The sequence below is a fragment of the Pan troglodytes genome, chromosome 17 (genome assembly GCF_028858775.2).
Source record: "Pan troglodytes isolate AG18354 chromosome 17, NHGRI_mPanTro3-v2.0_pri, whole genome shotgun sequence".
Lineage (NCBI taxonomy): Eukaryota > Metazoa > Chordata > Mammalia > Primates > Hominidae > Pan > Pan troglodytes.
Genome location: NC_072415.2, coordinates 56224206 through 56247444, shown reverse-complemented (window position 1 = coordinate 56247444; position 23239 = coordinate 56224206). Strand labels below are relative to the sequence as shown.

Below are 23239 nucleotides of genomic sequence, written 5' to 3'. Positions count from 1 at the left end.
CTTATCCCCTGCAGCAGGAATTATGGTAAAATCCCGGACTTTGGGGCCATACAGACTCAGGTTTGAGTCCCAGCTGCTGTAGATGAGTTACTTAATATCACTCAGCCCCAGCAAACTCATCCTTAAAGCAAAGATGACAATAAAGCTGATTCTTCTAAGGGCTGCCATGAGGATTACGTGTGATGATATATGCACAGAAGTAGTTCTCAACAACCAGGCCAGGGATGCTACTAGCATCTAGTGGGGAGGGGCCAGGAATGCTGCCAAACACCCTACAAAGCACGGAACAGCCCCTGCAACAAAGAATCATCCTGCCCAAAATGTCAGTAGTGACAAAGTAAAGAAATCCAGTCTCTGGGTCAGTCCCTGGCACTATGGTAAGCAGCCATGGAGATGGTCACACAGTCCCCTGGAGACGTGGGCTCAAGGACCCCTGCACCCTTCCTGGGAAATCCAGGGGAAAGTACTAATAGCAAACGTGGTACTGGAAATAACTGGTTCAACTTCCATCTTTTAATCCCTCCACCCCATAGCTCCATAAAATGGGAGTCCAGCTAGTCAGCGTTGACTTCAGGCATAAGCTTGAGTTCCAGCGAGGAGAGGGGGTGCCTGTATGACACTTCTGAGTTTCTGGCAGATTCTTGGTCCGAAAGAAGCTGTCTCCACAGGCTACATGAGGCTTTGCATGGACATTATAGCACATTCGGAGCAAAGCCCCACATACGTGAAAGTTCATGTTAGTCAAATGTTCCAGGTTTGCAGAGTTATTCTGCATCCTCTACCAGGGCATCTATTTTCAAAGAACTAGCCTGTAATAAAATACCTGCAACCTTCCTTTGTTTATTCAGGAAGCCTTTGGATCCTGCAGAAACACACTCAGGACCATTATCAGGATCCACAGTTGTCCTTGAACAGTGGTGTGGACATGAAGGAAAGCTGTGGGTTTCCTGCTTGTTTGCAGGAGTCTATCAGAGCCAATTTAGAAGTAACCTTGCCAGGGTCATTAGTTTGTTATGAATGTATTTCAAACCAGGGGAAACTGTATTCCATTTGCCAAATCTGGGCCTCAGCAGAGATTTCCCCTCTGTGGCTATGTGAGCAGAGATGAACTGAATGCTGAATGAGAGTGGGCACTCAGCCTGGCTGGGGGGAAGGTGGAGGATGGAGACTCGTGACCCACAGAACTGCACATCTCCAGAGATGCCTTAGGCATCAGGCAGCAGACAGTTCAGGAGGAGGGGGAGAGCCGTGTCATCTCCGAGAGTGAACCCCGTCACAATTACATTTCAGGGACACCTGGCAAGCTAGAAGGAGGGAGTTCTCTCTGTCTTGGGCAGAGGATGTGACCAGTGAGCTGGAACACAACTAGAGATTCCCAGGCCAGGCTCTCGCTTTTGCCCCAGAAGGATTCCTCTGCCATGGTGAAATCAAGGCAGGCACCTTGTCCCTTCAGGCCCTTGTTTTTGCCCTGTGTAAAGTCTGTCCCTCGGCAGGGGACCCCATCTGTCTCATCATCCCTAGTCACTTGCATCCAAGTGAAAAGGCTCTTGAGGGAGGAAATTAGATTCTGGTGTGTGGCAGGATTTCCGGTACCCGAGGGCAACAGGAAGCTAACAGGGAAGGTTGGGGTTACCTAAGGCGAGCTGCACCTGCTTCCCATGATGCCAGGGGCCAGCCCCACTGCATCCTCCCTCTGGAATCCCGCAGGATCCCCACCAGGCAGTGGGCGCTATTGTAAGCCTCACGTCAACTAATATTCAGAAGGATTAAGTAACCACAGAGCCACGAAGTGGCAGAGGCAAGCTTTGAACCCAGGTCTGTCAGACTCCAGAGCCTAGCAGAGCAAGACCAGCGCTCATGACCTGCCAGGCTCTCCAAAAGGTGAGTCCACCATCTTTCTACTTACTGGCCTCTCTCCCCACTGGCCTGCAGAGTAGCCAATGTCCCTGAATACTGGGAAATGACTTCCCTGGGTGGAAGGTTTCAGGCATGTGGAAGATACATCAAGGTTTGAGAAGAACTGGGGGTGGGGTGACCTTAGACCTTAGTGGTCTAAGACCTTACACTTTGCTGATTAAACAGCATAAGGGCCAGCTCCAGTCCTATGTAGACGGGGTGGGGTGGTGGCGGGGGGCGTCCAGACAGGGTATGAAGCTCTGGCAGAAAGAGAAGGAAGCCTCCCAGCCCCATTTCTAAAGCCCTGGGCCAGAAGAGGAAACAGCGCACCCTTCTGGCATCTGCCCTTAGGCCTGCCTCCTACAGAGAGCTGGTGGTCAGCAGGAAGGTGTCTGCCTGTCAGGCAGGGCCTGGCCAGATGCACCCCACACCTCGAGACTGCTCTCCACCGGCCCAGAACAAGAGCTGGGAACAGTCACCCCACAAAGTTTTCCACAAACTTAAGTGGATGTTGTCAGGATGAAACCAGTGGTCATAACCTCTTGGCGAAGTTAGAATTCATATCACAATGCCCTTTCTTGGTGTTGCTTTTAAAAACAGGCCCACGATGTCAGTAAATCTGATCAGAAAAAGTCTGGATTTGTGAAGCTCACACAGCAGGAAGTGACTCCTCACATTGCGAAGGACTCATCCTGCCACTAAGTAGCTGTGTGCCTGTGAGCAAGTCCCCAGGCCCCTCTGGGTCTCTGCAAAATGAGGTGAGGAGGCTGCCTTATGGTTGCCGATTTCCCTTCCAAGGTGGTGTTTCTTGGGTTTCCATGGTGTTTCTTGGGTTTCTGGAGCTGGAATCCAGAGGGTAGCAGGATTAGGAGTCACTCCCCAAAGACCAGGAGGTCATCTCACTGAGGGGTCCAACTCCACCCAGGCATGTTGTCCTCCTGGGTGCAGGAGCGGTGCCACTGCATGCGTGTTCCTCACATGGGCCCCTTCCGGGCTGGGTACCTGGCGGGGCACACTGAAGAATTGAATCAAGGGCCCTGGCACCCAGAGGGGAGAGACTGACAGGGCACAGGACCGTGTCACCCTCTGCCCGAGGCTGGCCCAGTGTCCCCCAGCCTTGGCCTCACTCCGTGGGTCTTCCCCATGAACTGACCCATCACCCCGGACAAGGGCTCCCCAGAGCCTCTCCTCCTGAGCCGTGTCCACTGAGCTGGCAGGACAGGGGCTCTGGCCACAGGGAGCCTTCATAGACTCCTGGAGTGGCTTTGAGAGCTGGCAAACAATAAAATATGGAGTTCTTGTCCATTCCCGCCAAATGTGGTCAGCAAGCCACCAAAAGAGGGCCCTAAGGGCCTTAGCCTGGGGGAGCTTACAGAGTGGACACCAGGACAATCTGCACAGCAGGGAACCCTGAGCTGAATCTAATTAAATGTTCCTTCAAGCATTCAGGGAGCGGGGGGCATCCAGGTGTCTTTGGGCAAGAGGCGGATCTAAGGTGAAGGCCAGGTAAGGTGACCAGGTGAGAGGGGAACAGGATGGGGATGAGTTGGAGGCAAGGATGACCACAGTATGTGTGCATGTGTGTGTTACATGTGTGTGGTGTGCATGTTTGTTGTGTATATTGTGTGTGCTGGGCACAGTGTGTGTATGCGTGGTGTGTGTGTATGTTGTGTGTTGTGTATATTGTGTGTGGTGTGTGTGTTGTATGTACTATGTGTGGTGTTGTGTATGGTGTGTGTGTTGTGTGCATATGTGTGGTATGTGTGTACATGGTGTGTTGTGTATGGTGTGTATTGTGTCATGTGCGTGTGTGTTGTGTGCATGGTGTACGTGTATAAGTGTGTGTTGGTGTGTAGTATGTGTGTGTGCTGTGTATATAGGTTGCATATGGGGGGTGTATTGTGCAGGGTATGTGGTCTGTACATGTGTTATATGTGTGTTGTGGTTGTGTATTATGTGTGTGGATGTATTGTATAGTGTGTGTGTGTGCATGTGTGTGTTTGTGGCACAGAGCTTGGGAGGGGTGAGTGAGCAGAGGATGCTGACTGGAGATTGACATGTCCCAAGCCCTTTACACCAGGTAAGTGGTGTGCAAACATTTTAACATGTCACCAAACCAAGCAGAACAGCTCAGGGTGAGGGAAGGTGGGAAAGCCTGGCTGTGCAAACTACCCTGCTCAACCAGGGCCTGCCCCACAGAGGCCTCAGGAGCTCCAGGCTTCCCACAGAACATGGGGCTTCACAGAGTGGGTTCAACACACATGACAGATGAGGACACTGAGGGTGGAATAGCGGCAACCACAACCGTAGTGTCCTTTCCCTTGATCTGAGAGCATACGGTGAGCCCAGCCCCATACTAGGCCTCGCCTCTGATTCCCAGGACAACCTGAAAGAGCTGTAATGTCGTCCCATTTGGCCAACAGAGAGCCCATGGGACAGAGTGGTTCAGGTGCTTACCCCAGGTCACCCGCTACAGGTGAAGGCGCTGAGTCTAGAACCCCAGCCTCCCACCTCAAGACTAAACGAGATCACTCATGTGAAATGAACCCACAAGCAAGTGCTCTGTGACCCGTAAACTATAAGTGATGAATCGCAAAGTGGCGAACCCTGTTTATGGAGGCGATTGGTGCCATTTTGTCCTCAGACCCATGGGGTAGGAACTCTCTCCACAGCCACCCAGCCAGCAAAAGCAGAGTTCAATTCAGACCCAAGGGCAGACTTTTACATCATTATTAAATGTGCAGAATTTCCATTTCACTTGCTGTTTTCAAGAATCCCAACGACCACCCTTTTATAGATGGTAGAGGTGCAGGTCAATAAATATCCCATTTGGTAGAATAGTTGCTCCCATTTTCTGAGTGCTTCCTAAAGTGATTTATCCATTGTTTCATCTGATCCTCACACCTCATGAGGCATTAATATCCCCATTTTACAGACAAGAGAATGAAGCACCAAGAATAAGGGTGCCCGGCTCAGAAGTGGTGCAACTGGAACCTGAGCCCAGCCCTGTATAGGATTCCGAGCCACCGCCTTCCCACATTTCCTTTGTATCTCCTTAGCCTGATATTCCACACCCCATAAATGCTGCTGAATGGGGGCTGATGGACTAACTGTCCTACAGAGAAAAGAAAAGAGAAAACGGCTTATTTCTATCACTCAGAGAAGGGTTAGTATTTTTTTTCACACAAAGCTGGAACTCCACAAGCTTTAAATATGAGTTCCACTGAAAATAGATAGAATATATATGCCCATCTTCTGAGAAATGAGTCACACTACCCGAAGACATAGAAGCAGTGACCCGTCTTCAAACACTGTCATTGGCTGTCAGGCCAAGGATGGCTGATGAAGTCAGCAAAATTTCCTTCAAGTCCCCAACTCTGGCTTAATCTCCACAATGCCCCACTCCTGCACCAACACCCAGCAGGCAGGAAGAGTCACAGGGTCTGGAGATGTTGGGGGTGGCTGTGAGGCTTCTTCACCACCTGGAAAGATGGGGTGATTCAGACAGTGATGGGAAGGAGGAGCAGGACATCCTAGGTGAGGGTCCCAGCAGGAATCGGCCCAGCTCCCACCTGACTTGCCAGCCTGGCTCATCCCACAGGGGTTGGGGTGGGGAGGTCAGGAAGAGGGAGAGGAGCATATTTGCAGAAGGCAGGGAAGCCAGAGTGGCTTTGAAGACCCAGGGGAAGAATTGGGGAACAGAGCCTCTGGTCACTGGTTAGAAATGACCATTTCATGGTGGCTCACGCCTATAGTCCAAGCACTTTGGGAGGCCAAGGTAGCAGGTCAGTTGAGCTCAGGAGTTTAAGACCAGCCTGGGCAACATGGCAAAACCCTGTCTCTACAAAAAATACAAAAGTTAGCTGGGTATGGTGGCACGTGCCTACAGTCCCAACTACCGGGGAGGCTGAGGTGGGAGGATCAGCTGAGACTGGGCAGTCGAGGCTGCAGTGAGCCAAGATTGCACCACTGCACTGCAGCCTGGGTGACAGTGTGAGACCTTGTCTGAAAGAAAAAAGGAAAGAAACGACCATTTCACTTCCTGGAGAGAGCTGCTCTGGCTTGAATAAAATCCAGTAGGGGCCTAAGACAGCTCCCGGGTGGGCCCAAGTCCCTGAAGTCTGGAAGTCTGGGTTTGGAGAAGCGATGAGGGATGGGCTGGGGAAAGCGTAATAATCCACCCCCACGGTTGCCCCTGACAACAGCAAACTCTAGACCAGGGTGGGAGACTGTCTCTGCTCTCATCAGCTGTGGGCCTTGAGCCAGGGGTCCCTCTCACTCCTACATATACTTCCGTGCCTACAAAATGAAGGGATTGAACCAGATGACCCGACACTCTTTGTTTCCTATAACAGTGTGAGTCTGTCCAGTGGGACTTTATCCAGTGTGTTTAGAACTTACAGTGATGTTTTATTTATCAGCATTGTTGGGAAAGATGCATATAAGTGAATTTTCTCTATAACAGAAATTTACCCATTGAATCTCTATCTTTCAGTTTGGAAACCTTTCCTAAATGCTCGTGCACTTAACTTTCCTGGTTCCTTCAGCGGTGACTAAATACAATGGATGTTTCCCTGTTTCCTTGTGGTCCTCACTACCTGATGGTGACTTATGAGACAAGATGGGTATGTGCCCACTCCTCTCAGCTATCTGCTCTGTGGTCCCTAAGCCTGTCTTCCCCCTCCAATAGTTGTTACCAATCTGTTGTGGACCTTGAGCCAAGATAGGACCCTGATTCTGGTAGAATTCCTCGTGAACCAAGAGTCAATAAGCTATTAAAGAAATCCAATAAACAGCCACAGAGTTAAGTACATGAGCTTCATGGCAATTGCTTCAATATTTCGTGTCTTTTTTTTTCTTTATCTCTGTGTTCTTAGGTCTGTTTTTAACTGCCCCTAAGTGGGGTGTGAAATTTTCACCCACACCCACCTCTCCACAAAAACACACCTCTGAGTTCTCTACGTTTACACCTCACTCGGGAAATGGAAATTGCTTTGATTTATCCTGAGCCCACCTTCTGAAAAAGCTGCTTTTTCCTGTTGTCTAGGATTGGTGAGTAAACCCAGGCCCAGCCCCAAGCCCCTTCTTCATGTCTTGAGGAACCTAAACCTCCCGAGTGAAAAGAAGTCACAGAGGTCCATCGCTCCCCAGATCCCAATTGAGGGCAGCTTGGTTCAGTGCCAACCCCGTGTGCTTCCTGCGCCCTTGATCATGGCCAAGGTGCACCACAAAAACAGAGTTGTGTGTGTCTTGCTGCCGGATCTCCTGCTAAACGTGCAGGTCCCAACATGTGTTTCAGGAACAAATTGTTCCACAGGATTGAGCAGCTGCTAGGTCACCGAAGGGTCCCAGGATCAAATGTATCTAAGAAGTGCATGGAAACATTATAAAGTTGAAAAAGTTAAACAAGGTTTTTGTTCTGTTTTGTTTTGTTTCCTGCCAACTTCTCCAGGTTTGCAACCTTTCCAAGTCTTTTGCATACTGTATGAGTGGTGAATCTTCGAGTTAGAGGTGGTATTACATACAGGATTTCTCAAACTTACTTAGCCAGGGAACCCAAACACCCCTTGAAAATGCCATCTTACTATGTAGCTATCTCCCTTCACCTCCCAGCTGTAATCCCAAATAAACACGTAACCTTCAGTAAGCCACTTTCTCTCTCTGAGCTTTATACTCTTTGTGTGTCAAATAAGGGTGTTCATCTAGATGGGGAATGGCAAAGAGGCCTGCTTGGAACGCAAGTGCCAGCTTGAATCTTGGAAATCCCCAGCCTGTGGGGATTGTTCAGAGGAATTCTGATGCTGCCTGTAGGCTTGAAGGAACAGCTGCCACGGTTGATTAGGCGTGACTGCCCCAGTCCCAAGAGCTGGACTGGCAGCCTGCGTTGCCCTGCACTGGCTGTCCCTGTAACTAAATAACCCCTAAGGTCACCTTCTGCTTCAAGAGGCTGCTTTGGGTACACACAGATCCCTGAGCTGACCCTGGGATTTCAGCAGTCCTCGATGATGAAGACTGGAAGCTTCTCCCCTCCCAGCGTTTGACTTCCAAACTGAAGCTATGTGTGGTTTCTGGTCTGTTCCCATTCAGGGGCCCTTGCACCCTCCACGGGTCTGTACGCCCAGCTCTGGACTTCTTCCAAGTGGGGAATGTTTTTCTTGCTTCCTGCCCTCCAGAGCTACACCCAGGTGGTGCCGGGAAGCACAGGGACTTCCACATTTTGCACAGCCTGGAGGGGAATTTGGCACTAAAGTTGGGACAAGTTTCTCCCCTAGTCCTGGAATATTGCAAGTTCTGTACACATTTCTTGTCCTCGGAGCTAATGCTGTTTTTGTACTGGATTCACTCCCAAAGGCCTGCACTGTCCAAAGGAAAAGCTGCTTTCCTTACTTCAGAGTGGTTCCCCAAGCTCTGCATTGGAATCATGGAGGATGGGGGCTTGTTTCAATGCAGATCCCCAACCCCCTCACCCACTTGCTGAATGGGACTCTCTGGAGGTGGGGCCTGGTTATCTGCCTTTTTTTATGCATGCCTCAGCTGGACATTGAAGTTTGAGAACAAGCCATGAAGAAACTTGTCTGCTAAGCTGGACAGACTGTAGCCCTCTGTTGACAAGCTATGTCAGAGTGTCACTGCTGTGAGACCACCAAAAATCACTGCTTCCCTGGCCTGGCGCACTCTCCTCAGCCTCTTTACCCAGCCTGTCTACTGCCCCTCAGAACTGTGTGAGGAATGAATTAGATGAGAGTGTTGGCCAAGTGCCTGGTTCAGCAGCGGCACGCAGAAGTGCCCAGGAATGTCAGTGTCCCCCGCCAAAAGGAGTAGCTGCTCCTCCGCCACCCGAACACTGCCCATGATGCCAAAGGTACTAGAAATCAGAAAGTGGGGGACTCCCAAAATGACCTAAATCCTGTCTGCTGTGGGCAGAAGGAAGGAGGAAGTGATGAGAAGTGAAAACAAAATGTTCCTCTGAGAGCCGCATGTCCAGCTCCCCAGTTCTTCCTACCTATAAAGACAGCACCATGTCCCAGAAAGAGAATCTCCACTGAAAGGACAGCTGCCAGGGACAGGGAAAAGATCCTGTTTTGTTCACTACTCTATAGCTATCTACATGGTTGGAATGAAATGAGCACTTAATAATTATCTGCCGGATGGAATGATGGATGGATGGGTGGATGGGTGGATGGGTGGATGGGTGGGTGAATGGATGGATGGATGGATGGATTGATGGGGGGTCAAGACATAAGATAGCTTAGCAAAAGACCTGGATTCTAGTTCTGGCCCCAGTCCTTACCAGGCCTTAGGAAAAAAAAAATTGATATTAACCCCTCTGCCTCTGCTTCCTATAAAACAATGAAGTTTACACCTGCCCCAGCTCCACCATAAGGGGAGCTTGTGTCTCAAATGAAATGACTATATATTTGATGGTACCTGGTAAGCCATCAGATTTGTACAAATGTCAGAGATGAAGGCGACGATGACAATGCTGATGATTAAAGAGTAGAAGGGTGTCGGACAGTCTACAGATCTTTGTATGTGCAGAGAAGGCTTTCATTCAGCTCCCTCGCCAGTGTAAGCAATGAGGCAGCCAGAGGAAGAGAAACCCTGGCATGTAGGTAGCTAACAGCATTTCCCTGAGAACATGGCCCCTGGACAGATGGGCCTTGGCATTTGCTTCTAAGGCCTCACAAACCTGAGGGTGAACCCCAATACTTTATTTTTGGCAAAACAGCTGAGAAAGAGGCCCAGATGGTTGGAAGCAACTCCCTTCCGGAGACAAGGGGTTCGTGGGGCCAGAGCATCAGAACCACCAGACACTGCCATGAGGTCATCTAGCCCCATCCCCTTATTTTATGAAGACAGCATTACAGTCTTCTTGGCATGTATTAATAAAAGCAACTCTTCCAGCCCCAGATACCTCACCAGGCTCAGCTGAAACACTTATCACTTACAGAGGGGGCAAAAATCTCTTTTCCAATATAAAGGCAAACACTGATTTATTAATTAACTGCCTCGAGGGGGTCCTGCCAAAAGTGCAGGCTTGGAGCAAGAGGCTGGGGAGGGGCACAGAAGCTCTGGGAAGAGCTGGTGAGGGCTCAGTTCATGCTCCAAAGGGTGACAGCTGACACTTCTAGATCAGAGAGGCTGTGGGGTTTGTGTTAAGATTTTCTGCCTGTGCATTTCAAAGTAAGTTTTGTTCCTGCTTCTACCTATCAGCAGACAGGAGCAGAATCTGGGGGATTTGGAGCTCCAGAGCCTGTTCTCTGTCCACTAGAGTCAGCAGAGCCACCCTGGAAAAGCTCCTGGGTTTCAACCTGGACATCCTTGTGCAACACCTTCCTCTTCAGAATCCCTCCCTGCACACATATGCACACGCACACTCACACACACATGCACAGGCACATGCAAGTCCTTCCTTCCAGACAAAACAATCTGTTATCAGTCATTTACACCCACTTGTCCTCACAAGCCACCACTTTCATCTCCCAGGAGGGCTCTCATCTCTGTGCAATTAGATTTGAGGCCCAGGAAGCAACCCTGTAATTGGTGAGGCAGGACAAGATTCCCCTGGCCCCTGACATCACACCACCCAACCAAACATATTCTCTAACCCAACAGACAAGAGCTGGCACCAGCGTGGTAAGCAGGATCTCTGAGAATATACACCAGAGTTGGCTGGACCATCTCCCATGGAGATGTCAAAAGGTTTGCCAACTGAGAGGGAGCCCTGCACACCACTCTGGAAATCTTTGAGGGGGAGGGAACAGAGATACTGTCTACGGGCACAAAGGTGACCATCAAGAAGTGAGTGGAGCTGAACCAGCTGTGTGTGTGCCCTGGCTCTGGGCTGTATCTACCAGGGAAAAGGCAGGACATTTTCTTATTCTATTTTATATTTAATTTTGTTTTATTTTATTTTTGTAGAGACAGGGTCTTGCTATTTTGCCCAGGCTGGTCTCGAACTCCTGGCCTCAAGCAATCCTCCCACTTTGGTCTCCCAAAGCACTGGGATTACAGGCATGAGCCACTGTGCTTGGCCATAATGGGCCATTTTCTAATTCATGCAAGAGTGCAGAATGGGTTGGCCGTGGTCCCAAGTGGAAAGAGGTGGGAGATAGGGAATGAGTCCCCTCTCTGTTGGGAGGCTTTGCTGCTTCTCCAGGGAATCTGAGTAGATTTGGGTATCTGGGAGGCATTATGTGTGTGTCCATATGGCAGGGGTGGAAGTGGTGTGTGTATCATGGGGTGTGTACCCATGGGAAATATTCAAGGAAAGGGCAAGGGATTCGGGGAGGAAAGAAAGTCGCCACCAGATATATTTTAAGAAAGAGGGGCCTCCCAAGCCCCAGCTAGGGGCAGATCTCTGAAGAAGAGCATCTCTGCGATAAGAAGGAAGAAGTATCAAGAATCCCCCCCACACACATACATGTACACACCAGCCTGCATGTCCTCGGGAAGACTGGACACTACGGGGAGCACTAGGTGAGGCCTTGGGCATCCCAGCCCCCTGGGACTCCAGTGCCCAGGTGGTCTTAATAACCAGAGTGGAATTCTAGATGGAGGGAGGGGTTGGCCCAGTAGATGAGGTTGGGCTGGAAGCACGGCCGGGGCAGTGGTCTTGGACAGTAAAAGCCCTGCTGTACCAACTCTGTCTTCACCATCTCTGTGTTGAGCTCTCTGGCTAGAATCCCACAGTTTCACCCCGACTGCCCCTGTCTGCTGTTAAGAAAAAATATCCAAAACTTTGAAATAATACAGAAAGAGGACTGTGTGTCCTTTTAAAGTCATGTTACAGCATTGTCTGACAGACTTCCCTAAGAGTCACTGGCCTTCCATGGCAAGATATAACTTCATCGGACTGACTACTGAGCAGAGCCTGGACTCTGTAAAGTTAGTCGTTATCATTAGAAAATCAACATGGTGGCCGGGCGCGGTGGCTCATGCCTGTAATCCCAGCACTTTGGGAGGCCAAGGTGGGCGGATCACAAGGTCAGATCAAAACCATCCTGGCTAACACGGTGAAACCCCGTCTGTATTAAAAATACAAAAAATTAGCCAGGCGCGGTGGTGGCTGCCTGTAGTCCCAGCTACTCGGGAGGCTGAGGCAGGAGAATGGCATGAACCCTGGAGGCAGAGCTTGCAGTGAGCTGAGATCGCACCACTGTACTCCAATCTGGGTGACAGAGTGAGACTCCGTCTCAAAAAAAAAAAAAACAGAGAAAACCAACATGGTGCCAAGGATTTTTGTCCAATGGAGAATATAATACCAAAGGTTATGGTTTTACTGTCCTGCTAGACATTAGCTAGTCTTGTGTCTAATTTAGCAGCATTCGTTTTCTCATTAACGTGTGTGTGTATACATATTTTATATATACGTATTTTTCCTTACATCCCCTTTCAAACCAGGTGCATCATCCTGCTGGTTCCCTCATTAGCAACTTAAATAAATCACTAGATATTTGTAGAAAAATTGTATTTTTCACATTTTGAAATTTTGACTTGATGCCATCTTGGACTGACCCTCTCTGTCTTCAGCCCCCAACACCCACTGCCTCCCCTGGGTGGGAGGGGCCTGATGGCATCTCCCTTTTTGGAAGCCATCATCTGGCCATGTCCGCCTGACCCAACCAGCACCTACCCCGGCCGAGGCTAGGCCCTTGGCCTGCTCCTGGCCCAGCATGCTGAGAAGAAGGCAGGCATGAGATGGATGCCATGATCTGACCAAGCTGGCCCAGCAGGCTAGGGGGTGCATGAGGTTCCAGACCAAGGGGGTGGGGGGAGTGAGTATTAATACATGCCAAGAAGAGTGTGATGTTGTCTTCATAAAATAAGGGGATGGGACTACATGAGCTCATGGTGGTGTTTGGCAGTCCCGAGGCTCTGACGGTCCAGGAGGGATGGGTGCTGCCAGTGACCAAGGTGCTCAGATGCCAGACCTTGCCATGTTTGAAACCTGCATAGTCTCTAATTTAAGAACCCAGGCTTGGCCCTCAGTCTGCTGCCTCTTCACCCAGAGGGACACTCCATGAGCCTGTCTTTCTTTCCCTGCACTCAGAGGAAATCACACCTGCCTAACTTCACTGGGCTGTGGTGGACATCAGAGGAGATGGACAATAGACAGAGGATGGTTGGGAAAATGGGAAACTTAAGTCATGCAAGGCTAACTGAGCCTGCTGAGATTCATGGGGCAGGTAGGGTTTTACTCTCAGTAGTAAGTAAAATAAGCAGTGAGAAAATAAGAGACTAACACTAGATGAATGTATTGATTTTTAAAACATTCATTGCATATAAGGGGAGGGATTCCTCTTTGTGATGAAAAGAAAATGGTAAACAACTCATCTCTAAAAACCACAGGTTTGCAGACTCAGACCCAGCCAGGACCAACCCAGGGCTCTGAGCTATGTAGTAAATCTGAAGCTGGACAGAGCCTGTGGGCCATGAGGGTCTGACAGCATGGGCCAGGCACGGGCTCCTGCACTGCCTGATTTCCTCCCCAGATGCAGATCTAAGCAACCCCTGCCTCCATGGGACCTGTCCTCAGCAGGAGGGGAAGATGACAGACCGTCCAGGAGGGATGAGTGTTACCAACAACCAAGTGTTCAGATACCAGACCTTGCCATGTTTGAAACCCTCATGGCCTCTAATTTAAGAGCCTAGCCCCCAAAGCCAACCTGGCTCTACAGATGCCCAGGCTGAGGCAGGAGGGAAAAAAGCCTGCTCCAGCTGCAAAGTTCCATCTCCCGGCACTGCTGTGGGGCTCCTGCAGAGCATCTCACCCCTGAGACCTAAGAGAAGGGAGGCCCTGCGGGTGCTTAAGCCAAAGCCCGTGCCAGAGAGCAAGGGAGTCGCACATCTCTCCAAAGACACCTGCTCGCCGGTGGTGCCTGAAACCCCACCTTTGGAGTTTTATTCCTAAGCATCTTTTTTTTTTTGAGACAGGGTCTCGCTCTGTCACCCAGATTAGGGTGCAGTGGTAGAATCCTAGCTCACTGTAGCCTCAATATCCTGGGCTCAAGCGATCCTCCCACCTCAACCTCCAGTGTAGCTGGGACTACAAGCACTTGCTATTACGCCTAGCTAATTTTTTTTATTTTTGGTAGAAACAGAGTCTCACTATGTTGCCAGGCTGGTCTTAAGTTCCTGGGCTCTAGCAATCCTCCCGCCTCAGCCTCCCAAACTGTTGGCACTACAGGTGTGAGCCACTGCCCAGGCCACCTGAGAGTCTTGAAGGATGTTTTTCCCTCCAGGAGGCTTCTCTGGAAATAGAAGGACCATGAGAAGGACCAAACAGGGACTCAACGGATGTCCCTGAGAGCACTGGGTGAGCAATAGATGGTGATCAACTGGGACAGACATGGGCTCTGACTGCAGAGGTGAGGCCCAGGAAGCGGGGAGAGAGCAGAGAAGCACCAAATTCTCTTGGCATGGGTCACTGTTTCTTGCGGCTGAACCTGCTGTTGTGGCCCCACATGGCAGAACCTGATTCCTCAGAGACCACGGAGGGGACGGCAAGTCTGGATGGAAATCAGGCTTTGGCCACAGAAGACAAAGGCAGTGCCTGGCCTTATCCCAATGCCTGGCTGACAAAAACAGCAATGCCTCCTCGCTTCAGAACAGCGTTGCCGTCTCACTCCATGGGGAGGGCAGAGAGATAACCTTGTCCCTATTTTACAGATAGAAAAACTGAGGCGCAGTAGTGTGGCATGCCCAGGGCTTCCCCCACACTCCCACACATGGCCAGAGGACATGAGGCATGCGTTCCTACTCTGGAGTCAAAGGTGCTCTCTGTGACAAATGTGCTTCTGAGAGGGAACTCCAGCCGGGCTGGGTTTGCTCTCTGTGTAGCCTTCCTCTGTCCCTGGCCTTCCTTCTCCACTGCAGTGCTGAGACTTGGGAAGGAAGGCTGGGGCAAGTGTGATGGGGACCTGGAGGAAGGGCACCTGGTCCTAGCCCCGGGGGTTGGGGGAGCACTAGCCTTGCAACCCCTCTTTGTCCTTAGCTAGCAGGCCACTCACAAGCAGACAGCCCAGATCACACAGGCTGGGTTCGAGGCTCCAGAGTCTCAGATACTGGGGGTTGGAGACCTCAGAAGTCCCTGCTCCCAGCTCCCAGTCATAGGAGATTCTCCAGCATCCCAGCGACCAGCCCAGCAACTCCCTAAGGCAGCAGCTTCTGAAGGATGAAGCACTAGGACCTGAGGAAATGCAAGCGCCTGGGTCAGAGTTCACACAGGTAGAGCCCTGAGAACGATGCCTGGCACACCACAAACACTGTGCAAGCGCCCCTCATCACTATTCCTGCTTTGTTCTTGATGTTGTTATTGTCATTATTACTGTCACTTCCTTCTCAAAGAAACCTTAAGCAAGTTCCTCTGGGCCTCCTTCAGCCCGCTGGATGTCCCCTGCGCACACTCCCCAAGTCGCCAGAGGAAAAGGCCAACAGCCCCCGTGGGCACCATCTTCCAAGACGCCCTTCCAGGCCCCAGCCCAGGTTCTGCACCAGCTGTGCCAGATGCCACAGGAGAGGAGACTAGCACAGCCAAAAGGCAGCAGAGAGACCATCCAGTCTTCCATTTTATAGAAGAGGAAACCAAGGCAGAGACACGAAGATGGAGTGGAAGGCAGAGGTTTGAGGCCCCTGCACTCCACCCCCACTGGGTAGGCAGTTTCTAAAAAGTTTAACCCGACAGCAGAGCTCATGGATAGGGAAACTTTGAGGCTAATAGTTGGGAGGGATTTGGGGGTGGGGTGGCCTCTGCCTTTGGAGCCTCATCTCTTCTCTCACGTTCCAGTTCCATTTAAGATGAAGCCAGCAAGCAGAGCCACTGGCAGCAACGTCCCAGTGGGCCAAGGACACCAGGGGCAGGACAGCCATGCAGATGGTTTCTGAAGGTAGGAGTTTAGGAAGGGGTACCCTCTCAGGACAGCCTCTAGGCATCTCTTGAACGGGCCCTGAAACAGATCCCTTGTATCAAACTCCTCTTCCCCTGTCTGTGTCCTGAAGTCACATGTCACTTTAGATTCAGAAAGTACATTAGCTCCCCAGGGTGGCTGAATGAACTGGCCACCTCTGGAAAGGCCACACTTTCGCAGTTGGTGGGGAGGGCCTCAGGGAGTGGGGAGAAGAATTCTGAAGGTAGCTTCAAAGAGCGACTTTGCCCTGTGGGGCTGGTGGGAAGAGAAGGGCTCAAGAGAAACAAATGAGGGCAGTGCTGTTGGCCAGGCCCGGAAGCCGTCACTGTGTGACCTCAGGTAGGTCCCTTAACCTCTCTGGACTTATTCCCTCATCTGTAAAATGGACTCGGGGAGGGAAGGTGGGTGTGAGGGTAAGTAGAGGCCTTTAGAATCTGGAAGAATAAGATATGAGCCCTGAAAAGAAACCAGCGCTTAGTCTCATGAGATTGATTTGTTCTTTTAAATTTCAAGCTAAGTTTAAGGAGAGGGTTTTGTGTTTGTCAAAGTGGAGACAAGTACGGTCAATAAGCTTAAAAACCTGTGGACTAGATGCACCCCAAAAGAGATTAAAGAGGTTTTCCTTGACTGAGTGACTTGCCAGAATGATAACGTTTCCAGCAACTCTTATATGACAGGATAAAATCAGAGGGTTGGGGGGCCTGGGGGCTCCCAGCAGGGACAACGAGGCCCCCAAGCCTTCCCTTTCCTTCATTGCCCCCAACACCCACACACTCTGGGGAACAGATGCTGGCTGATGCCCTCTGGTGCCCCGCTCCCTCCCTACTCCAGGCCTAATTAGGAGCAGGTGAGCCCTGGGGACAGTGAGGTCCCTTCATTTGACATATGGTTTGTTTCAGCTGCTTATTCATCAGAGCCACACTGGGGAGGAAGAGTGGAAGATGGGTTAGACAGGACCATAGCGGGGTGCTTCATAGGAGGGGCACCTCTCTATCCTGCACCCCCTCCCTTGTGCAGCTCCCCACCATCCATAGCTGCCCTCCTGCCCAGAACTTCCTCTTGGATGCTTCGTGATGCCAAGTCCCACCCTCTTGCACCCTCTGCCCTAGACATGGTGGCCTGAGCATCACACCCTAAGTAGAATGTGTATTTATGGGTCATGCCACTCCCTCTGCCCAGAATGCTCTCAACCTTTGTTTATCAAACTCCTATTTGATAAACAGTGGCCCTGCCTGCTGGCCTCATCTTAAATGAAACTGGAACAATTGGACCATATGTCAAATGGAGGGATCATTTGACACCTCTGGGCTTTCTCCAAGCTCCCCGAAGCCTTTCCAGTTTGGGCGGTGACTTACAGAAAGCGGTGCAAAAGCCCATCACCTCTCACGCTGCCCCTCCACGGTGTTCAGGGGGAATGAATTTGCTGGAGGACATGCCCCAGGCTGAAAAGACCAGGAGCCTGGATTCTGTCCCTGGTGCTGACTCAAACTGCTGTGTGGCCTTCAGCAGCCACCCAGCCTCGGTTTTCCCATCTGTAGTATGGGCAAAGGGAGAAACTACGGTGTGTGTAAACTAGAGCTAGGGCACGCAAGGGCATGTGCAGGGTCCTTGTCTTGCTTTTGGACACCACGACCTCAAACTTGCTCCCCCAATATAAATTGATAAATGGTTTGGTGCAGGGGATGTACCTTGGAGCATTAATGGAAGCTGCATTCGATCTGGAAGAGCAGTTAGCTCAAATGCAAATCTCAGGGCCAACTTCCACTGGCCTCATTTCTCAATGTCTGCAACTCAGCAGTTGCCAAGACCCCTCACCCTCTTCCCAAATGCCTCTTAAACCCACCCCTCCTCTCTATCCTGCACCACCTCTGTTGTGCAGTCCACCACCATCCATAGCAGCCTTCCTGCCCCAGAACTTCTTCTTGGATGTTTGATGATGCCAAGTCCCACCCTCCTGTACCCTTTGCTCTAGACATGGTTGCCTGAGAATCACATGCTAAATAGACCAGGCATTTATGGATTCTGCCGGCTCCCTCTGCCCAGAGTGCTTTCAACCTTTGTTTATCAAACTCCTATTCATCTCACAATGCCCCATCACATAGCAACTCCTCCCTGAAGCCTTTATTGATCTCTCATGCCTTTGCCCTCACGTGAAATTAATGACACCCTCCTCTGACCTCCCATACATTTGGTTCATAGAGCCTTCATATGTGCCTCTCCCTTTACCTGATAACCTCTCCCTGGCTCCCTAGCTCAACCTCCACTCCTTCATCTAACAAAATACTGCTCTGCTGCCCTTCAGGTCACGTCTCCCACACTGCTTCCTCCAGGAAAATCCCCTCCAGCCACTTGCTGCCCCTCCTATGAAGCACCCTCCTGTGGGTTCTCGGGATGCTCCACACAGAGCCATTAGGGAGCTGTTACTGCTTTTTATTTGTCTGTTCTCTTGGCCTCACTGAAAGACACACATCACTGTGTGTCTGGACCAATTCCTGGCATATAGCGAGTTCCCATAAATACTTGTTGAAGGAAGGGAGAGAAAGAGGGATGACATGAACTGTCAATCTCAAGTTTCCCATCTCAGCTTTATGAAACTTTTTTTCTTTAAAGGCTATTTGCTAAACATGTGAATTTAAAAGGGGTACATTATATACCTTTTTCAGATATTTCATATGAATATATTTGCAATTTAAATAATCCAAGGTCAGGCCATGTGCTGATTGGAGTTCTGACACAGTCACCATATTCAAACCTCTCCTAGTACATGTAAGATGCATTGCTGCCTCCTCCTAGGTGCCTGACCACTCCCTGAGGTAGGGGCTGGGTTTTGCATCTTTGACTCTCTCACAATCCCTACACATAAAAGATTCTTGGCCGGGCGCGGTGGTTTACGCCTGTAATCCCAGCACTTTGAGATGCCGAGGCGGGCAGATCACGAGATCAGGAATCAAGACCGTCCTGGCCAACATGCTGAAACCCCATCTCTGCTAAAAATACAAAAATTAGCCAGGCATGGTGGTGCGTGCCTGTAGTCCCAGCTACTTGGGAGGCTGAGGCAAGAGAATCACTTGAACCTGGGAGGCAGATGTTGCAGTGGCTGAGATTGCACCACTGCACTCCAGCCTTGGCATCAGAGCAAGACTCCATCTCAAAAAAAAAAAAAAAAAAAAAAAAAAAAAAAAAAAAAAAGATTATTAACCAATGCTGGCTGAACTAACTTCAAATAAACTGAACTGAGACCCCAAAAGAAATTTCTTTCCAAGTCACAGGGCATAATCTTGCAACATCCCACAAAATCTGGTCGAATAGTCCAGAGCATAGGTGTGGTCTGAGGTCCCATCAGGGGATCTTCCAAACATCCCTCACAAAAATATCTCCACAAGAGGCTGCATCTTCTGTTCCCTTTATGCTCTCCACCTGCCAGGAACAAAGTTCAAAACTAGGCAGTCCAGGGCCACGCCGTGGCCTCTACCACATCCTGACTGTTGTCCGGCCATGCTCCTTAACCACACGGAACCTCAGTTTTCCTGTCCATTAAGTGGGCATCCTAACATTTACCTCATAGAGATTCTTGACACAGAGAAAGTACCCAACTAATGTCAGGCCCTTGCATGCTGTGTGTTGATTTTAGAGAGAACTAAAAGTGAACAGGAAGGGCAGGTGACCGTTTTGCTGTCAAGGCTGTTAACAAGCCAGGGGCCTAATAGCAGGTGCCAAGAGAAGTCCATAGGCCCCTCTGCCACAGGTGAGGGTGACACCCAGAGCAGCTGAGGCTTGCTGTGATGACCCCGGGCCCGGCCCTGTTCTGAGCTGTGCACACTCACTGCCTCATCTCACCCTCAGGCCACCCTCTGAGCTATTATCATCCACTTCATAGACAAGAAAATGGAAGCAAAAGATTAAGTCACTCACCCAAAATTGTACAGTCTCATCAAAGGCAGGGACTGAGCCTGTTTTGCTATTTCCCCAGCCCTTAGCCCAGGGCCTGGAACCCTGATCAACCTCCAGTTGTTTGATGTAAGCAGAGTCCATGGTTGCCAGGTGGAATTGGAGGGACACTCAAAAGGGCTTCTGTCCTATGTGCTGCTCCCACCTCAAAATACCTCCTCCACCTTGCCTGTCATGGGGTCTCACCTTAACATAAAATTGCTGGGAACAAGAGAACTCCCAGGATGCATAAACCCAGGATGTGGCAGCTCATATAATGGCGCAATTCATGGAAGGAGCTAAGGAAATGGAAGCCAGGACAAGTTATTATTATTATTATTATTATTTGAGACAGATTCTCACTCTGTCACCCAGGCTGGAGTGCAGTGGCACAATCTCCGCTCACTGCAACCTCCACCTCCCAAGTTCAAGCAATTCTCTTGCCTCAGCCTCCTGAGTAGCTAGATTACAGGTGTGTACCACCACACCCAGCTAATTTTGGTATTTTTAGTAGAGACAGGGTTTTGCCCATGTTGCCCAGGCTGGTGTTGAACTCCTGGGCTCAAGTGATCCACCCACTTCGGCCTCCCAAAGTGCTGGGATGACAGGTGTGAGCCACTGTGCCCGGCCAGGACAAGTATTTTTGATGAAAGGGAAAGGAACTATCTAGAGTCAATATATAGATGCGGCCAGTGACAGCACAAAAGAATGCGGCCAGGGTGGCCTGGAAGGAGCCTGGGGCCTCTGAGGGTGGGGGGAGTTGGGAGGGTGCCAGAAGAGATTCAGGCAGATGCAGATAAAGCCTCCCTGGGTGAGGTTTGTGGGGAGAAACCCCAAATCCCCCGGCAAAGCATGCTTGTGCCTCTCTCTGGTCCTCCACCTATTACAAGGGCCTGGGGCCTGGCTGGGGCCCAAGACCTGAAGAGGACATTTAGGAGGGAAGCCAGGAGGGCAGTAGGGAAGTGCAGTGACTGGGGAGGCCCTCAAGACCAAATGTCAGACTCAAGGGGCTTCTCACTCATGACCCAAGTCAATCAAATCGGCCCCTCTCTCCAGGCATGCAGGCACCTTCCATCCCCAGGAAGGGTCTCCAGGAATGCCAGGGTTGGGGTGTAGGGTCTCTAGCCCCCCCAATTCAGCCAGAGCCTTGCTGCTTTTGTGTGCTGTATTTACTAGACTTCCGTATGAGACTCTGTTGAAGGGGGAAAAGATGGGGGAGGATTCCATTGCTTTTTTCTTTTTTAAGTTTAAAAACCAAAGAATTCGAGCAAAAGAGAAGGCATAAAGCCACCTGGCTGGGGAATGAAATCCTGACACAGGGTGCAACACAGGTGAACCCTGAAGACGTTCTCCTGAATGAAATAAACCAGACACAGAAGGACAAGCACTGTGTGATTCCACTGACATGAGGGGCCTCGAGTAGTCAAATTCATAGAGACAGAAAGTGGAATAAAGGCTGCCAGGGGCTGGCGGGAGGAGAATGGGGAGTTCGTGTTTAATGGGGACAGAGTTTTCATTGGGGTAGGTGAGAAAGTTCTGGAGATGGATGGTGAAGATAATAGCACAGCAATGTGAATGCTGCTAATATCACTAAACTGTGGCACTTAATGGTTAAAATGGCAAATCATACAATATGTATATTTCCCCACCATAAAAATTCATTAATTAAATAATTGAAAAAAAAAACTATTTTGGTGAAAAAAAAAAGGCTTCCTGGCTGACCCCTGAGTTTCTTGGACTCGTTCAAGCTGCCTGGGCCCCAGTCTTCTTGTGTGTGAGAAGTTTCCATAAGGGGACCCCTGGTGGGGACGGGAGGTGGGGGACAGGGATGACAAGAATGCCCCAGCCTGGCCCTGCTCATGCTGCAGGAAGAAAAGAACACCAGGAGTAATTAGAAACATGAGGGGCCTGGGTTTACCATGGGAACCACAGCATGGGCGCCACACAGCCCCTTTGTCGGAGCAACTGTCCATCTGCTTCTGGGAAAACAGGCAGCTGCCAGGAGGGCTCAGGGGCACAGGGTCTGGGACCGGGGGTGGGAGGGGGATCTGAGGGCTAGCGAGCCCCAGCTCTGCCTTTCTCTGGCTGCACGGTCTGGCCTAGGCACTGAGCCTGTCTGAACTCAGCTTCCCCACGTGTAAGATTCAGATAACAATTCCCCCCACACCCGCAGAGATCCTGGAGACAGCCCTGTCCTAAGAGTTGTAAAGTGCCATTTACACACCTGTGAGCCTCTGGTGGGCTGTCCCTGGAGCCCGAGGAGCCAGTGTGGCAGCACTCAGCTCTCAGCCTCAAGGTCACTGGGGATCTATAAAGCCCTCAGCGTCCAGGCACTGTGCTGTCTCTCGTTACCACATCACTTTCAACTGGGTCATAACAGCCAAAGACATCATGCAGTGACCTGCTCCCCAGGATGCACCCAGGCAGGCCAGTCCTTCCACAGCAGGATACTGCGGGGCACTGTCAAAAGGCCTGGAGAGAGCCCACGACTTGCTGGGTGACTCTTGCCCAGTCCCTCCTGTACCTGGCAGGCCAGCCGCCTTCCAGATGACTGTCAAGATGAAGGGCAGGAATGGAATCTTAGAAAGCACTGGGCAAGCTCTGAGGAAATGTGCAGTGTTACTCTCTCTGGCCTTTGGCTGGGCATTAGCCATGCCAGTCTAAGAGCCAGGGATCAAGCTTAAGGCCCTGGAGGCCCATGAAGGAGATGACACCCTGGCAGGGCCTAGAGAATGGGGCAGGAGGCCCTTCTGCTTACCTGGGTGTGTGATGAGAGGGATGAGAGAGCCCTCTATTTACTAGTTACATTTGGAGTTTCTAGCCTACCTTTTGACACATCCTCCAATGTGTGCACATGCACACGCACACACACACACACACACTCGCACATGCACACACACACAGAGCTTCCAGTTTCCCAGCAGGAGGGTCCCCCTCCCTGAGTGAGGCTGATGATGGTGGCATTAGGAGGCTGTGGGAAAAGAAGGGAGAAGTGGAGGCCACAGTGGTGCGCAAGCTCATTGTTCCTGTGCCGCGGGAGGCTTCCTGGACACCACACAGCCTTACATAATAGCACCGCAGTGTGGTTGGAATAAAGGAAACGTATGGATTTTGGCGCTCTCAAAATGCACAGGGTTTAACAAGTATGGATAAAACAGCCTGGCCACAGGTAACAGAAGCTTTCTGTTCCTATTAGCCAGAGCCCGAGAAGGCTGAGCTCCCTCCTCCTGCGTCTCTGCCCCCCAATTCTAACAGGAGACCCCCAACCCCTTAGGCCAGCCTCTCCCATTGGAACCCAGACACCTGCCTGTGACCATGGTCACGTGTCCTCACATGGTGTCACTCCCTTCCAGGCCTCCAACAAGCTAGAATGTGGGGTGAGCTGGAAGGGGGCTTACTAAGGTGGCCCCACATGGGGTTCATTGAGATGACAATGATGCCTTTTATGTCACTATTTTCAGGCTGCCCTGGGCACTATTTCACTGGGTCTGTATGCAGCCTCTGGG

At 50.7% G+C, this 23239-nt stretch overlaps 1 protein-coding gene and 1 long non-coding RNA gene across 3 annotated transcripts in view; one reads left to right on the top strand and one right to left on the bottom strand.

The window, feature by feature from the left end:
• The window catches only part of ARK2C (arkadia (RNF111) C-terminal like ring finger ubiquitin ligase 2C), a 128925-nt gene that overhangs the window by 67078 nt on the left and 38608 nt on the right, over positions 1-23239 (bottom strand). The window lies entirely within an intron of this gene.
• On the top strand, positions 6104-7538 carry LOC107969487 (uncharacterized). Its single transcript, XR_001711340.3, has 4 exons — positions 6104-6252; positions 6392-6521; positions 6774-6948; positions 7349-7538. It is a non-coding gene; the product is annotated as an uncharacterized LOC107969487 (long non-coding RNA).